The sequence below is a fragment of the Heterodontus francisci genome, chromosome 1 (genome assembly GCF_036365525.1).
Source record: "Heterodontus francisci isolate sHetFra1 chromosome 1, sHetFra1.hap1, whole genome shotgun sequence".
Classification (NCBI taxonomy): Eukaryota; Metazoa; Chordata; class Chondrichthyes; order Heterodontiformes; family Heterodontidae; genus Heterodontus; species Heterodontus francisci.
In genome coordinates, this window is record NC_090371.1 from 148939991 (window position 1) to 148954100 (window position 14110).

Consider the following 14110-nt stretch of genomic DNA (forward strand, 5'->3'; position numbering starts at 1 on the left):
TTAAGGCTGAGATGAGGAGGAATTTCTTCACTCAGAGGGCGATAAGTCTTTGGAATTAAGCAGAAGACTGTGGAAGATCAATCATTGAGCATGTTGAGACAGAACTCGATAGATTTCTGGATACCAATGACATGAAGGGATATGGGGATAGTGCAGGAAAGTGGCGTTGAGGTAGATGATCTAATTGAATGGCGGAGCTGGCTCAATGGGCTGAATGGCCTACTCCTGCTCCTATGTTCCTATGTTCAAGGCCATCTGCAATCTTCCTACTGAAAGTCAACAGCTTTTTATCAACCATGCTGCAGTCACATAGGTAGCCCTGTTTAGGAACACTAAGAGAGGCAAAGGCACCTGCAGGACAGACACTAAGGGAAAACACAAGAATGATTAGTTGACTTTTGTATAGAATATTCATTGTTTTGATTTATAAATTTGGTTTGGAATCTTTTTTTTCTGGTGGCTTTTATTTTTGCATTGTGGCCAAGAGGACACTGTGATGCTCAGTAATAGGAGGATGTTAAGATTTGGGACTGTTGGTAATTTGGGAATTGGGTTGTGTTTACTGGTACCACAGTTGGATGAGTCAATTATGGACAGTCCAGCTGAAAAGGGAATGTGTTGCTGCCTCCTCCCTTTCTCCACTTCCTCCTCATCCTCTACCTCCTTCTCTTCCTCCTGCGCCTCAGCTGCTCACCATAGACCTGGTGGCAAGGGCTGTGCCCTCATGATAACAAGGTTATGCAGGATGCAGCAGACCATGACAAATTGTGACATGCATTCTGGAGATTACTGCAGGGCTCTTCAGAGTGGTCTAGGCAGCGAAAGTGTTCCATAAGCACCCCTATCGTTCGTTTAATGGCATTTTGTGTGGCAGCATGGCTCTCGTTATATGCACGCTGCCTATGTGTTTGTGGGTTGTGCACAAAAGACAAGAGCCAGGTGGTCAACAGATAACCCTTGTTGTTCAGTAGCCTAGTTTGTCCTGGCGGCTCAAGTGTTGATGTTACAGCTGACCATGCAGAAGAAAAGCATCATGACTGCTGCCAGGATTCCAGACCGGCATGATGTACTGAGTATTGTCGCACACCAGCTGGACATGAAGGGAGTGGAACCCCTTCCGGTTATGGTACATCTCAGAATTTACATGTGACACCTGCAAAGTGATGTGTCAATGGAATCCTGCACCAAGGGGAAGCCCACTATCCTGGCAAGGCCATGTGGCTGCTCTTTTTCTTTCTTGCAAGCGGGAATGAAATGTATTCAGCTCTCTTCACATGCAGAGCCTCAGTGACCTCCCTTATGCAATAGTGGACTAGGAAATGTTGGAAATGTCACCTGCTGCAGCCTGGAATGAGCCTATGCAAATAAATTCATGGCCACGGTCATCTTCACAGCCACTGGCAATGTTGTCCTCAGCCTCCTCTGAGGCTACAGTTCTGCCAGCAACAGTTGTCAGATCTTTGTGAGCACCTCCTTAGTTAAAAAAAAGAAGACTTGCAGTTATACAGCACCTTTCATGACAAGTGGACATCTCAAAGTGCTTTACAACCACTGAAGTACTTTTTGAAGTGTTTTCATGCAGGAAACAAGGCAGTCAATATGCACACAGCAAACTCCCACAACCAGCAATGTGTAAATGCCCAGATAACCTGTTTTGGTGATTGATTGAAGGATAAATATTGACCAGGAGACTGAGGATGAATCCCTTGCTCTTATCGAAATCATGCTATGGGATCTTTTACGTCCACCAAGCAGGCAAATGGGGCCTCGGTTTAACATCTCATCCAAAAGACAGCACTTCCAACAGTGCAACACTCCCTCAGTACTGCACTGGAGCGCCAGCACTGAAGCCCTGGAGGGGGAATTGAACCCAGAGGTGAGAAGGCTATCAACTTAGCCACAGCTGACACTCCTCATGAAGCAGAGACATTGCACATACTGTCCTCGTTGAAGTTGAGATAGGAGAAATTCTCCCTGAAGACCCTGGGTGGATATAACCTCCTGTTGAGTATCCTTCATCTCATCCTTCCTCTTTGAGCAGCTCCTCTGTGTCACCTTGGCTCATTCTCCTTATTATGCTACAGGCCAAAGGGAATAGAAATTACAGCACCCATGACAGGGAGCAAGTGGGATGAGCAGAACATGAAGTGAGAACCAAGGCTATTACCACGTGCCACACTACTTCCTGTAAACCTCAGCAACTTTAAAGGGCAATATAAACCACCAAATACTTTGACTAACTCAGCAACAGCAAGTAGAAATCAATCAGCAACTAACCTGAAAGTAGTTGGTGCTCCCTTTAAGTAGTGCTGGTGAGGGGGTCCTTCCTGCTGCTGAACTTATGTAGGCTGTGAGAGGTTCAGGGTGCATAGCTGGCACATCCTTGTCAAAAATTATGTCATTGGTATCATGAACTGCCTACTCTGCATACTTCTGGCATATGCTCCCAGTGTCTACACTAATGACCTTCCCAAAATAGATCTGGTGTGACCTACACCAGAAGTGGTACAACGCAATGTTGGTACCAAAACATCACCCAGAGCTCCAAAAATATGGCCACTTAACAACCAAGTTTTTCAGTATCTGTTTTATTTAGTGATATTGGTTCAGGGATAAATATTGACCAGGATACCAGGCTCATTTTCAAAACAGTACCATAGGATCTGAGCGAACAAGGGCCTTGGATTTCCATCTCATCTGAAGGGCTGCATACATACAGTGACACACTCCTTTAGTATTACACTGGAGAGTCATGTTAATTGCCTATCAATTGCATTCAGTTATATGCAAGTGAAGGGTATTAATTAGGGTTTCACCTGAACACATATAAAGAGACACTTACTGAAACTATGGTGAGGTTGCGTTAGGAGATGTATGCTTGTAATATTTTGCTTGTAAATAAATGTTAGACTGAGTAAAGATTGGCTCCAGTATCATCCATCACCAACTGGCTTTCTGGAATATAACCAGTCAGTCTGGATTTTATGTGGAGGGGGACTGCAACCCATAACCTTCTAATGCAGTGGCAAGAGTGTTACCACTGAGTTGTGGCTGGCAATAGCTTTGATACACTATGAAAAGTACAGAGCCATTCTTTGATTCAGGCAAACCACATTGAAACTTACCCAAAGTGACTGGTTTGGATTTTAACTCTCTTCCTTTTTGTTGGGATTACATTACTCTCCCTAGAACTTAATCCTTAGGCTATTGTAGAGAAGCATAGTTAGCATTATCCTGTTTCTACCACCGTCTTTATTGTATCCACTCACCATCCAGTGCCAACACAACAATAATTTTAAAAGAGATGTATTGAGATTTTCTTACTCATTCAATGGAATAAGGGTGAGGCTCATAACTTTGATACATAGATTTATCAATAGAATATTTATTATTCACAATATTCTATGTATAATAATTTATGTAAGATGCTTTGGTATCATTGGGCCGGATTTTGGGGTGCCAATAACGGCAACGTGTTCAACGTTATCCGTTACTAAAAGTCGGAGTGGCCCCACAACTTCCGGAGTGAGCACTTAGATTCTATGAATGAATTTTTTAAAAAGTTGTGAGCCAACCAACACTACTCCTGAAGCCTCACAACTTTTATCGCAGAGCTGTAAGATTTAAACTGCAGGAAGGAAACAAGCATGAATTTGAGCTAATAGCGTGCTAAGAATTAAGTATTCATGCTGAAAATTTTAGACCTGCTCTCATTTTGTGAATACATAATGAGGAGACCCACACTGGAAAAGGTCTTTTAAATGTCAAAATGGATTCAACTAAATGATTTTTTAAGAACAATGACCTGACTTTTAAAATATTTTAAGATTTATCAGACTTTTTCATTGTTTTAATGTTCGTCACTTTTAAAACAAATCAGATAAATCTCCTTTTCCCACAAATGAATAAAAAAAAAAGATCAACATGAAAACTTTTTAAAAGTTCCAACAAAGCTTGTGGAGATTTGTGGCACAGTGGTGCAGTGGTTAGCACTGCAGCCTCACAGCTCGAGCGACCTGGGTTTGGTTCTGGGTACTGCCTGTGTGGAGTTTGCAAGTTCTCCCTGTGACCGTGTGGGTTTCCATTGGGTGCTCTGGTTTCCTCCCACAGCCAAAGACTTGCAGGTTGATAGATAAATTGGCTGTTGTAAATTGCCCCTAGTGTAGTTAGGTGGTAGGAGAATTGTGGGGATGTGGTAGGGAATCTAGGATTAGTATAAATGGGTGGTTGATGGTCGGCACAGACTTGGTGGGCCGAAAGGCCTGTTTCAGTGCTGTATCTCTCTCTATGACTCCAGAAGTCATTTAAATTAAAGTCTGATAAATCTTGTTAAAAAGCAAAATCTATGACTTTTTCACATGATTTATCAGACTTTAAATGTTTCACTTTTTAAAATGAATTATCTGACTTCCTGAAAATATGTATGAAAAATGTTCTGGTCAAAACTATCACAGTTTTAAAAAATAAGTTTAAATTTTAAATTTTGCAAAATGAATCATGTCAAATTAATCTGATTTAATCCTTTGTTCCAATGACTTTTCGCTGAAGCAGCCTGGTTTATACAGATTTTGTGATGGAGTGACTAGAAGCCACGTACATAACTGCTTGTCCTTTTCACTTACGTTACGCAGTGCTTCTGGGCCTTGCTGAATACTGAGAAGGAATCCTCCCTCCTTCATACTGAAATCCTCGCCATTGGGAGGGATCATGGTACATAGGTACGTGATTTGATTTGATGTCAACAGTGATTACTGTCGTTGCGCCGCTGACTGTGAAATCTGACCCAATGTTTAGGTAATTAAGTAGAAGCGGTGAGTGAAACGTTAGAAGGGGGAACAATCTGAAAAATCAGACCTGACCAGATTAAATTGGCGTGTATTTATGGAGCAGTCAGACTAGGTAGTGTGCTATTGGCCCATTGATAAAATCTGAACGTAATTTAGGAGTGTCCTTCATTGGTTACAGACTGCTATAATTGTACAATTTAATTCAAATGCAAATATCTATTGTAGTGTCATGTTATCAGGAATATTCTGAAATAGTTTTTCAGCTGCTTCATTTTACCCGTTTTTCTAAAGCTGATTTTAAGAAGTAATAATTTTCAGTTAAATATTTATATGCATGGGGATGGATTTTCACTTGTTAGCATTTTTCAACATATTGGTTTTAGGTATGCCAATTGAAATGTGATTTTTCACTGAAAATTGATGGTAACTTTGCTCATGGCACATTTATTGCCAGCTGACATGCTTCACTGTACACCAAACATCAGCATTAACACTAACCATCTGCAACAATGAAGGTGCAGTGGAAATGTAATCACGGAATAAAAGGAGGAAATATTGATGAAACAAATAGCTGAGTGGTTTACATGAGAAAAATAGAAGAAATAAAGGCAGATGGGTAAGTAAAATGACAAAGTAAAGGAAAAGCAAAAACAGCAAGACTGAAAAATATAGAATAATAAACAAATAGAAACATCCAAAATTCAACAGGAAACACGAGGGATGTGTTGAAAGGCATTTCTACACTCTGGTACTATGAGGATCAGCTGTTATTTCCTAGTTGTTTTTTGTTTCACTGGTGTGAATTATCACTTGGCTAAGCAGCACAGTTATCATTTCCTCTCATAGATAAACACAAGATACAAGATAATTGGTAGCGTGTAATTCGACTGAACTATTCTCTTGTCAGTGCCTATTGTAGGGTAAAACTGAAATGGTTTATGAACATCAGCAGAGATTTAGGATGATCCATCAAACCATAGGTGTTAGCAGCACTGAAGGAGGCCATTCAGCCCATTGTGTCCCTGCCAACTCTTTGCTGGAGCAATTAAAACTAATCCCACTGCCCCATGTTCTCTTAATTATGCATTAATTGGCATGAATGATATAACTATTATGTCATCTATTTTATGTAGCTATGCATGGTTTTATGGTAAAGACAGCACAGTAGAAATCAAATGATAATATAACGAATAATGTTCGGGCAGATACTGAAAGGGTAATTTTACAAAACACCATGCTGGCAACAGAGTCTCACATCTTAGAAAGAAAGAGCTTGCATTTACATAGCATCTTTCACACCCTTATATCCATCACAAGCACTTTGCAGCCAATTACATATGTTTGAAGTGTAGCTACTGATATAATATAGGGAAACACAGCAGTTAATTTACACTTAGCAAGGTGGAGCAAGTCTATGAGAGAGGGATTCACAGACAATTGGCAGGTGACAAGGCAGGTGTGGTGAGGTGGCAAAACATGTGAATTTGAGCAGCATTTTCTCCAGGGCCTAGCTACAGTGCTGAAAAAATGAATAATCTCACACATCACACATCTCTCACTTTTTTCTACACAGCCTGTCAAGGACCCCATCTTTACCCCATGTACAGTCAATATTTCCCTGTCCCACTTCTCATGTTTGTCCAAAAATCTAAAGGAAAACATCACCGCACTTCCTTTTCGCTTGCAATCACATGCTCAAAATGTATTTCTCCCCTCAAAACTACTTCTTCCTCTTGACCGTACTTGATCCTCACACAAGGCAAGGGACCAAAGTCCTTGCCCAGGGGACACTTTTACCCAATTTCTTACTAGATAATACAACACACAAGAGGAAAAAGACAAACAGCACAGGAGGAGCTGATGTCACTTTACAGACATTCATCATGGGAAGACCCACATGACAGTTAACATTGGAGTTTATGACGCTGGCAGTCTGGTGTCACAGGAGGGTTTGGCAGTATCTTCCCTACTTAGTCTCTTCCTGTGATGCATTCACTAACCTCCTGGGTACGACAACCTGGTATGACATAGTACTGCCAGTGATCTGGAGAGCACTTTCAATTGATACTGCACCCTAACCATTGACCCTTTCCTCCTTTTTCTAGCTCTGTCAAAAGAATCAGAAGCTAATGATAGGCAAAGTGAAAATTAAAATCTTATGACAATTAACCATCACTCATTCTTACTACACCAAACAGCAGCACAGGAATTGACATCCCACATGATACAGATAGTGACCTAGTAATTCAGAGCCAACTTGCAGGGTACTTGTACAATTGGAGAGGTCCAATGTGCCCCAGAGATTGGGCCTCAAACCTCACTCAAATAGAAATGGTGCTGTGGATGGAGCCCAACAAGGTAAGTGGAGAAGGTGTGCTCTGCTGTTAGCAGCGCATTGTCCCACAAGTAATGATGGTCTCGGTTGGGGGGCGGTCGGGGATGAAGGGGTGGGTGGTGATTGAGGTCTTATGGGCAGTTGTGGGGCTTGCAGAAGATGGGGGCAATAGTGGGACTTTGGGAGGGGCAGCAATCTGTGGCCAGGCTCAATCAGTAGCTTGGTGGAGGTAAGTACCAGCAGTCGGCTGTGGCTGGTGGGATCAGGCTCTGGAGATCGGGGATCTCAGAGCAGGGGGCCTGGGAGCAGCAACTATTGGGAAGACAATTTAATATAGGCTCAGGAGGAGCACTCCTGCTCTTTCCAGCTCCCCAGTCAGAGATAGGTAACTTACCTTTTTTGTTGTAGGGTTCCTGTAGGTTTGGTTTCCCTGAGTGTAGCCAGCAATGCTATAATGAACATGTATAAATCACTGGTTAGGCCTCAGCTGGAGTATTGTATTCAATTCTGGGCAACACACTTTAGGATGTCAAGTCCTTGGGGAGAGTGCAGAAGAGATTTACAAGAATGATACCAAGAATGAGTGACTCAGTTATATGAGAGATACCAGAGAAGCCTGGATTGTTCTCCATAGAGTGGAGAATATTAAGGGGAGATTTAATAGAGGTGTTCAAAATTAAGAATGGTTTTGATAGCGTAAATGAAGAGAAAGTGTTTCCACCAGCAGGACAGTCAGTAACTAGAAGATTTAAAATAATTGTTAGAAAACTGGTGGAGGAGGTGAGAAATATATTTTTCAAATGGAGTTGTGATCTGGAATACAATGCCTGAAGGGTCATAAAAGCAGGTTCAATAGCAACTTTCAAAGGGAATTGGACATATACTTGAAAGGGAAAAAAAATTGCAGAGTTATGAGGAAAGAGCTGAGGACTGGGAATAATTGGATAGCTCTTTCAAAGAACCAGAACATACACAAAGGGCTGAATGGCCTCCTTATGTGCTGAATGCTTCTGTGATGACACTGACTTGCTTCAGGGAAAACAAATTTTGTACCGGGGACCTCAACCAGGCATTATGCCACTTATTTGCATATGCAACAGCCAAATGCCTGCTTCTGGTGTGGGTAAGGGAGGCATCTTGTTTGTTCTTTTCCATGGCAGCACCTTCCAAGCCCCCAACATCCAGAAGTTCAAGGGCAGCAGATGCATGGGAACACCGCCACCTCCAAATTCCCCTCCAAGTCAGACACCATCCTGATTTGGAACTATATCACTGTTTCTTCATTGTGGCGAGACCAAAATCCTGGAGCTCCCTCCCTAACAGCACTGCGGATGTACCTACACCAGATGGACTGCAGTGGTTCAGGAGGGCATCTCACCATAACCTTCTCAAAGGCAATTAGGGATGGGCAACAAATGCTGGTCTTGCCAATGACACCCACATCCCATGAATGAATAAAAATAAATGCCCACCATTTGGGGGATATAGGAGGTCATGTAGCACCTGAAAAGCGGGTGCTACATGGAAAAATTTCTAAGCTAGTAAGTTTGAGGGGATGCATTGGGGTGATTCATAATATCCAAATGAGCAAAAGTAGCTGGAGAAGGAAAGGAAAATCAAGGGTAGGAGCTGATAGGAGAACCAGCTCTGTCACTGCGGAAGGGGACAGGAATGCAGACATCAGGAGCCCAACATTTAAAAACAAGAATGACTTCTGCGCACTTGCCTGTCATGGAAGTTTCACAAACATATCTGAAAATATGGTGAAACACACTACCTGCTTGTGTGGAATTCTCACACCAGGTATCAACGTTATTCTATGGTCACTGATTGTTTGGTCAACTTAATCGCTATTGCTGTTCAATCACTCTACCCCTGCAGGACTCTGTAACACTAATAATAGCATCGCTCATGAATGTTTATACTGGAGCCATACAAGTGATAAAGAAATCAAAACTGTCCCCAATGACTCTCTGGTCCCCTCTGCAGAATATTTGAACCTGGCATTAACAATTATGCTGATCACTACTGAATTATTTGTGTTAAAACCACGAATCAGATTTACTTACAAAATCAGGTACACTAGTGGAAGCCCTGCAGGACTCACTGAACTCTATAAACAAGTTCATAAAATTCAGCCAGCAAGATACAGTAAATTGGACAGTTATGATCAGGTCAGGAGGGGTCCCAAGGTTCCCCTCTTTTCCTTTTCCTTGTTTGACTGCAGTAGGGTTTATTCATTTTTAAATGGTGGATGTGCTCCCCAATTCAGTGAGTGTTTAATCCTTTACCTTTGTTGTGATCATAAAAGAACCAATCGGACAGGTTTTCTTGAGTTTAAACAAAAAAGAGGTTAATTTATTGTACTTAAAATCTAAACCCAATCTAAGTAAAATAATAAAATTATGCTCCAACAGCCAACTTCCACACACACAACACACACACACAACAATCACACACACACACAAATAGGTTAAAGACTGATGAGCAATAGTTTGGTTTGGATTAGAGTCCAGAACATGTAAAAATAATATACAGTCTGTGGGGTCTAGTAAGTCAGTTGTCTTCAGGCTGAAGTTGTGGTTCCGTAATCTCTGGCTGGTAGAAGTACTTTGCAGCTGGCCCACCTGGTTCAGCTTTTTCTTGTAGACAGTTATGTAGGTGGCTTTCTTCTCTGGGGTCTCTGCCTGTAGCAATGGTGGACTTGAATGTTCCGCAGTCGCAGATAGGTTTCAAACTTGCAGTGTAATGTGGAGAGAGAGAGACAGCCCCACTGGGGTCCAGTCTGGTTAGCACTCGAAGCTTGTCTGCTGTGTGTCACAAAACTCCAAGTTTTACACAGCCGGGCGAGACTGTCACATGGTTCTCTCAATGCCCTTTGTTTTTAATGAGATCCAAAGTCTAAAACCCAAATCGCTCTCAAGTTGAATTGTCAGTGTTTACCCCCTGGAGGTACTTTTCCACCCATGAATGCTTCAAGACGGCTTTGAATGTCCCACTAATGAGGGTAATACTGGATAACCTACAGCAGCTATTCAAGCCATTGTCCTGGATGAGAGCGTTGTTAGACATGCATCTCCAATTCGATGTCCTGGAATGTGAGGTATTTCAATGTAAATTGTGGTGGCCATCTTGGCTGCCAGCATTTTAAAAGTTAAATGTAGGATCCCAGCTTTCCTTTCTAAAAGTTTAATGTAGATTTCTAACCGATGAATTAAAAAGTCTTCATTCAACATAGCATGTTTTATTAACATGGACTAATACAGGAGTACAAGGCAACAACGATTGTCATATTTATACCGTCCGAGTTCTTACCACTTCATCTTCAGCATACTGTTGAAATTATAACAGTCTGTTTGAATAGAGCAAAATCCTGAGTACCAGTACAGTGAATGGTAGCATTATCATGAGTCATTGCCCCCCAGGCAATAAGTTGAACATGGAATACATATGCTAAATATTCACAGAACTTTTTAGTCTGAACAATTTTCTGAATCCAGTAAAAATTAGAGGATCTGCAATACCTAGATTTCTATCCCAATCCCTTTGGAGGTAATTCATGAGAATTTTAATTAAAATGTCTGCAAACAATGAATTAGTTGCATTTGAAATGCCATTCAATTCACATGAAATTAACTGCGAGATTACATAAAATATCACGATATGACAGATTGTGCATTTTAAATCCATGTACGTTTGTGAAGTTCCAATGTCTACGCAGAGTCATGAACACTGGTCAGAGACCGAGATAAGGCTATAACATTCTCTGACACATGCTTATGATACAGGCTATGCGCTGGTCAGGCTTTTTTCCAGTGCAGTACTGAGTGAGGTGCCATCTCAGGTGAAGAAGATCCCATGACACTATTTAAAAAAGAGCAGGGGAGTTCTTCCTGGTATAATAAAAGCAAAATACTGCGGAGGCTGGAAACCTGAAATCAAAACAAGAAATGCTGGAAATACTCAGCAAGTCTGGCAGCATCTGTGTAGAGAGAAGCAGAGTTAACGTTTCAGGTCAGTGACCCTTCTTCAGAACTGGCAAATATTAGAAATGTGAAAGGCTATAAGCAAGTAAAGCAGGGGAGGGGAAAGAGATAACAAAGGAGAACATGCAGATAGGACAAGGTCACAGAATAGCTAACCAGAAGGTCATGGAGTGTTGAAAGACAAAGCATTAGTACAGATAGGGTGTTCACGGACTGAAAATTGAACAGCCGCAAGTACAAATATGAAAAAAACAGTGGGTAAGCAAACTGAACAAACTAAAATGAAATAAAATAAAATAAACAAAAAAAAATAAAAAATAAAAAATAACTAAAAGTAAAATGGGGGGCTGTCATACTCTGAAATTATTGAACTCAATGTTCAGTCTGGCAGGCTGTAGTGTGCCTAATCGGTCAATGAGATGCTGTTCCTCGAGCTTGCGTTGATGTTCACTGGAACACTGCAGCAATCCCAGGACAGAGATGTGAGCATGAGAGCAGGGGGAAGTGTTGAAATTGCAAGCAACCGGAAGCTTGGGGTCCTGCTTGCGGACTGAGCAGAGGTGTTTTGCAAAGCAGTCACCCAGTCTGCATTTGGTCTCCCCAATGTAGAGGAGACCACATTGTGAACAGCAAATACAATGTACTGCATTGAAAGAAGTACAAGTAAATTGCTGCTTCACCTGAAAGGAGTGTTTGGGGCCTGGGATAGTGAGGAGAGAGGAGGTAAATGGGCAGGTATTCCACCTCCTGCGATTGCAGGGGAAGGTGCCATGGGAAGGGGACGAGGTGGTGGGGGTAATGGAGGAGTGGACCAGGGTGTCACGGAGGGAATGATCCCTTCGGAATGTTGACAGGGGAAGGCAAGTGAAGATGCATTTGATAGTGGCATCACACTGGAGGTGGCGGAAATGGTGGAGGATGATTCTTTGGATATGGAGGCTGATGAGGTGGAAAGTGAGAACAAGGGGAACCCTGTCGCGGTTCTGGGAGGGAGGGGAAGGGGTGAGGGTAGAGGTGCTGGAAATTGGCCGGACATGGTTGAGGGCCCTGTCAACAACAGTGAGGGGGAATCCTCGGTTGAGGAAAAAGGAAGACATATCAGAAGCACCGTCATGGAAGGTAGCATCATCAGTGCAGATCCATCGGAGACGGAGAAACTGGAAGAATGGAATGGAGTCCTTACAGGAGGTAGGGTGTGAAGAAGTGTAGTCGAGGTAGCTGTGGGAGTCATTGGGCTTATAATGGATTTTCGTAGAAGCCTATCCCCAGAGATGAAGATAGAGAAGTCAAGGAAGGGAAGGGAAGCATCAGAGATCGACCATGTAAAGGTGAGAGAAGGGTAGAAATTAGAAACAAAGTTGATAAAGTTTTCTAGTTCGGGGCGGGAGCAGGAAACGGCACCAATACAGTCATCAATGTACTGCAAAAAGAATTGGGGGAGGGGGCCTGAGTAGGACTGGAACAAGAAATGTTTGACATATCCCACAAAAAGACAGGCATAACTGGGACCCATGCTGGTACCCATAGCAACACCTTTAACTTGAAGGAAGTGAGTGGAGTTGAAGGAGAAGTTGTTAATGTGAGAACAAGTTCAGCCAGGCGGAGGAGGGTGGTGGTGGATGGGGACTGGTTGGGCCTCTGTTCAAGGAAGAAGCGAAGAGCCCTCAAACCATCCTGGTGGGGGGTGGAGGTGTAGAGAGATTGGACGTCCATAGTGAAGAGGAGGCAGTTGGGGCCAGGAAACTGGAAATTGTCAAAATGACGTAGGGCGTCAGAAGAGTCACGGATGTAGGTGGGAAGAGACTGGACCAGCGGAGAAAAGATAGAGTCAAGATAGGAAGAAATAAGTTCAGTGGGGCAAGAGCAGGCTGATGCAATGGGTCTGCCGGTCCAGTCCTGTTTGTGAATTTTGGGAAGGAGGTAGAAGCGGGCTGTCCGGAGTTGTGGGACTATGAGGTTGGAAGCTGTAGAGGGAAGATCTCCAGAGGAGATGAGGTCAGCGACAGTCCTGTGGACAGTAGCTTGATGTTTGGTGGTGGGGTCATGGTTCTTCCTGGTGTTCTTCCAATAATTATCCCTCAACCAACATCACTAAAATAGATTATTTAGACATCACAACATTGCTGTTTGTGGGAGCTGCTTATCTGCAAATTGGTTCCTACATTGCAACAGTGATTACACTTCAAAAGTACTTTGTTGGCTGTAAAGAGCTTTGGGACATCTTGAGGTCATGAAAAGTTCTATACAGATGTAATATTGTTCTTTCTTTCATGACATGATCCCCACCTTAGAAGACACCTTTGACAGCAGTGCTACTCTAGGTTGATTTTAAACATCTCACCTAGATCCTTGCATGCATATTTGCCAGCTAGTCTCGACATTAACCAACAAAAATATGTTATAAAAAGCAAATAACTGCAGAAGCTGGAACCACTCTGCAGCTTCAACAGCATCCGTGGAGAAATAGACAAGGTAAAGTTCTGAGTGTAGAACGTTTTCACAACTGGACCAAATGTTTCCTGACCTTCTGAGTGTTTCCAAACATATATTTATATCTAACATGAAGCGATGATAAATTTCATATCAGCAATTTTGATTCTGAATTCAATGAACATACACATTAGGAGCAGGAGTAGGCCATTTGGCCCCTCAAGCCTGCTCCACCATTTGATAAGATCATGGCTGATCTGAATGTGGCCTAAACTCCACTTTCCTGTCTGCATAACTGGGATTCATTCGTACATTATTTACAAGTCTCCTCCCATTAATACCCGTTCTTGCATTTTATTTCAGCAGGATAATTGCATTTGTTTTAAGATGTTAACTAATCTAGAAGACCCCAACTGAAGTAAAGAAAATGCAATCAGCTGCTTTGAATATGTCTTTGAAAGAATATAATTAGTACTTTCTATTTACACTAAAATAAAAACGTAAACTTCTCAATTTTTCACTACCTTTTTGAGGCAAAAGATGATTAGTAACATTCAGGATGTAGAAGCAAA